General features: G+C 32.7%; 1 protein-coding gene across 1 annotated transcript in view; it reads right to left on the bottom strand.

The window, feature by feature from the left end:
* Window positions 1-4,817, bottom strand: part of LOC106684437 (uncharacterized) — a 26,857-nt gene extending 22,040 nt beyond the window's left edge. The window contains exon 1 of the mRNA XM_014426526.2: window positions 4,749-4,817. The gene's annotated coding sequence lies outside the window, so the exon portion shown is untranslated. The remainder of the gene's footprint in view (window positions 1-4,748) is intronic.
* Window positions 4,818-5,003: the final 186 nt, after the last annotated feature.

Genomic DNA, 5,003 nt, shown 5'->3' on the forward strand with positions numbered 1-5,003 from the left:
TGTTTCCGAGAACTTTTATTCAGAACATTACCTAAGGTGATCAAAGTAATCAAAGTTGAGATGGTATACCATAATTTAATTTATATATATATATACATATATACATATATAAAGTAACATACGTTTTGAGTAACATGAAAGAATATTTTAATTCACATTTATATTTTATGAAACATAAAAGGTGTGTTATGTTAAGAAAGAATTGTTTAATTGAAAATCACAGTCGTACCCCTTAGATTTTTTACATCTAAGTACATCTGTAGTACTAGAGACGAGGGCGAGGCCTCGGTTAACAATGCCTTAATCCACCCAGGTCAGCAACACAACGTCCCGTGTCTTGTCGCAGCTGTCTGTATTGTCAAAAGTTTGAAGCTTTCAAGTAAGGTCTAAGGATGTAGGATTATCCTAGGATAATAGGAATAGGTTCTGAGATATAGAAAAAAAAATCGTTGCTGTAATCTTAGCTTTGATATAAATAAATTAATATCGTTATCGTATGTAGAATGTGCATTTCGAGATTAAATATTTCGAAAAATATAAACATTTACTAAGTTACTACAAACATCCCTTTATTTCGACAATTTTTTTTTTAATAGTAGATAGTTCAAATTATTAACATTAGAACCAAGAAAGTTCATAGAGATACATCAACTCGTATACGAACTGGATTACGTTTTTGAATATTTAAAAATTAAAGTGACAATTAAAAAAAACAAACTAAAAACTTTCATTTTTTTATATTTTTGACCGGTGCCAGCAAGCAAGTTCTTTCTGAGAATTCAGACAGGTAAGACGTTTGTCAGCCTCACCAGAGAAAAGTACTTTAATTCATATGTCAGTGCAGTTGTTTTTTGATAGTAGTAAAAAATCACTAAATGTCAATTGTGATAATTTGGATAATATAAATAAACAGTGAACTGTTTTAATTGTGTTCATAATCCAGTAAATGTATCAATGTAAAAAAAAAAACATTTAAAGAGAAGTTATGAAGTTGAAAATAGTTTTAAAGAATCATTACAAGCCATATCAAAAAGCAGTGAACTTCAATTGAAATATCTAATAACCAAGTATTTATGACATTAATGAAGATTTAGTATTGTATAATTTAATTTTTAATGTATGTTTAAATTTTATCTTTTAAATTTGAAGTTGTTTTTTGTTTATAGAAGAAATGTAATTTATAATAAAAAACTGACGTTTTCTCGTATATTCAAATATCTCTGGAATGAATTGATAATAAAATCAACATTTAATTTACAATTCAGTTCAGGCCACTTCCGCCAGCTCTGGGTCTCTCACCGGATCACATTCTTCAACTTATAGCCCTGCTCAATGAGTGAATGAATAAGTGGTATAGAACCAGAGATCAAGAGGTAATGTTGGTGGTAAACTCCCTTACAAACCCGATCCGAAACCTACTAAAACAATGGCGGATAGCACTTTGGCATGAGAAGTTACAGGTAACGCACGGCGACCACAGAAAATTCTGGAAGCTGTTGAGGACGTGCACCAGAAAGGGAAGCTCGACGATACTCGAGGACGGCGACAAACTTATGACAGCTGAGGAGCAGGCAACAACGTTTGCAGATCACTACAGCGAAATGATAAGCAAAAGGATAGGTCTTCCGTTTGACCTACCGACAGAAGACATCGGAAAACGCTATTGGAGCCAAGTATGATAAGGCTACTGTAACGGCTTATGCCGACGATATAGCCATCTACAGTAGCTCAATGAGTGCAGAGACACCTCTACGGCAGGTGGAGAAGGCTTGTACGGAAATAACCAAGAAACTGGAAGGGCTGAATATTACAGTTAATCCCAAGAAGAACGACTGTATTATTTTATGGTTCTAGAAGAACAAGTGCCCTCTCCCTAATGTCTGTAAGGTAGCAGGGTACCTTATGATATTATGATGCTACTGCTATAAGAAGATGAAGCAGGTTAGGACCAAGTCTTACAGGCTTAATCACCTTCCAAATTCTCCTATTTTTTCTCTCCGCCTCAAATTAATGATCTACAAAAGTGCCCTGCTCTACGGAGCACCTACGCTGACCAAGATAGCACCTTCAACAGCCAGGAGACTCCAAAAGTTTCAGGGCGGTATACTGAGACGTATAGTGAGAGATACTTCATTTCAAAGAGCAAAGACGGACCACATACATACGACATTCGAACTACCGATTGTGACAGAATTTATATCGAGGAGACATATCAAATTTTTTGACAGCCTTCAGTACTGTACGAACCCATTATTTAGGACACTGACACCAACAGGACGTCCACAAGAGTGGCAGACACACAAAGACTCGACTGAGTACAAGTAACTTAATTATTTGAAACAACAAATCTGATGAGCCTCACACGAACAGACTGTCACATAATACAGACTTCCCCTTTCCAAAAGATAAAATTTCTGCCGCCCTCTCTTCAAATGCAATATCAATGCAGAAAAAGATGCTACCTTCAACCCGTTTTCATTATGAATCAACCCTAGGCATCCATAAAGAAAAAAACTACATCATGTATATTATTATATGAAATAATAAAAACTTGTAGTCAGATGCATTTAATATGTAAATATTAATAAATAATTTAAACTAAATAATAGCTCTGAGTTGAGCAGAATTCTCTCTTTGAAGAAGAATCACATGTTTGGACTTGTTACTTGCTGAAAACTATGGAGTCCCTTCAAGGAGAGGATACGACCCCACCCACAGTGTTTATCCTATGTTTTTCGAATCATTGAAATTAATAACTCAAGGGACCATTTTGAATTGTGATATTCTTTTGTCCGCAGTTTTTGACAATTATTTGCTACTGAAAGAGAAAAATCTTATTGAAAAGAAACCTCGATTAGTTTTTAAACTATTGTTTCTAATATCTGTATGAAGAATTCTTTCCCATTTCTGCGCACTCTTAATATTGCTTCTTTTTTAAATAAATTGGTTTATTTTAAAATTTTTGAAGGGCATAGCTCTTAGATTTTTTCATTATACGTTTATAGAAATTGCTGGCAATATAGGACTCATGTGTGAAGTTGAGGTATATAATTATTTCTTGGTCCTTTAGAGAGTGTTTTGGGTCATGGTGGGTGGTCGCTGAGGTGTGTATAATCGAGGGTACCAAGGTAGGCCTGGGATTTCTAATAGTGGTCGAGGGGAGTGCCTATGCATTTTTTTTCCTTTTTACCATTACAATATAATGAATATTATATTAAACTATTTATTTGACTAATACCGTCATAAAGTAAAATATAATGAAATTATTACTAAAATTTTTTTTGTTTACCATTTGGAAAACTAAAGTTTCATAAGAATTATTTTAAAATAGGTAATTAGAATTAGTTTCTATAATAATAACGTATTTTTACTAAAATTGGGTGATGTTGCTTCAACGGCTAGAAGGGATTGTTGACGTCAGAATTTTCAGACATTTTGATTTTTAATACTAAACAATGTACAGCTGAAGTTTCTACTTCTACTTATGACTTTACAAAGAACATGCATTATTGTGTATTTAAACATTAGAAATAAAAATTACACAACCTCTCCTCCCTCCCCCCCAAAAAAAGAATCTATAATGTTGATATATTCAATTGTGTGCCCATTCACCAATTTAAATTATTTTTGAAATTCTTAATATACGTTATTTCAAAATATCATGACAAACCTTTAAAAGAACATAATTTATTTTCATTCGAGGATCGTATGGTTTGTATCTGACAAGGGGAGACGGAGGGTGACAGCTTGCAGTGTTGCCTGGTTAACAACTGTAAATTTATTCTAAATTCATTCATATGTTAATATTTTCATTATTTAAACTTATTGGTTCTTATAATGAGTGATCCTAAATTTATAATGCGTGATTGATTGGTTAATGTATTTTGAGTTTATATATTTGAATATCTATTAACAGTTTTATATATACCTATTGGACTAATGTCTCTAAAACAATAATAATACCTATCAAGATGGATGTCACTTTTTAGTAGCGATTGTGCATTATCGATTCTGACCAAATACTGCATAAATCACTCCAAACAACTGCGCAAACGCCGCTTTTCAAGTTCGACCCTTTTCATTTGTTGACATTGCCTAAGAATTGCACAAAATTGTGTATGTTTTTGATTATTTATAAAATTACCAATAATTTGAACTTGGGACAAATTATGATTGTTTTGGAACTTGTTCGATGTTTTTCATTCTCTATCTAATGAAAACATTTATTGTATTAATTTGTTTATTTTACTGGTTGATACAAATGTTAATTAAATAAGATGTTCCTACTTGTTTTTTGGATCTGCAACTAGAATGTTATTGTAAAAATTAATTCATGACAACGTTGAATAGCATTTTGAAACCAAATTTAATATTAATTAATGTCAACTTTACTTAACACCATAATATGTATTATAATATAAAGAAGAACTTTTGCCTTGTCGAAGATCTTGCACAAACTAAGAAACTTCATAGAGATAATTCAAATCATCTTTGCTCCATGACATTTGATTATAATGTTCGTTTTAAATATTCTAGTTAAATAAAGTGACTAAAAATAATTATATAATGTAGTATCAAATAAATATATATATGTATTAATCTACAATGGTATTGATTGCCATGCAAGTGCCTATTCATATAAATTCAATGCGGTTGAGTTATATTTAATGCTGTTGTCTATTATGCAAATATTATTATTGCAAGATAGATATTACAAATAACATGTAATATATGATAAGAGAAGTTACCTGGTGTTCCCTTCGAGTTTGCTGCCACTGTGCCGGGACGAGGAAGCTGCCTGCGCAGGCGCGCCCATATCGACCCATCAACACCCCTCCTGCTTCCAGAACCTCTTTTTTTGTCTCCTTTTTTCCCTTTCAGCCACCTCCCCTCTTCTGATATAATTAAATCATGTCCCATCTGGTTTGAGCATCTGTTATTGTGCTTAATCATTGCATGAAGATTAGCATTCGTGGATGTCCTACTTAAAGATATGTGCATAT

Source organism: Halyomorpha halys, unplaced genomic scaffold, assembly GCF_000696795.3.
Source record: "Halyomorpha halys isolate HHAL.00 unplaced genomic scaffold, Hhal_1.1 Scaffold582.1, whole genome shotgun sequence".
NCBI classification, from domain to species: Eukaryota; Metazoa; Arthropoda; class Insecta; order Hemiptera; family Pentatomidae; genus Halyomorpha; species Halyomorpha halys.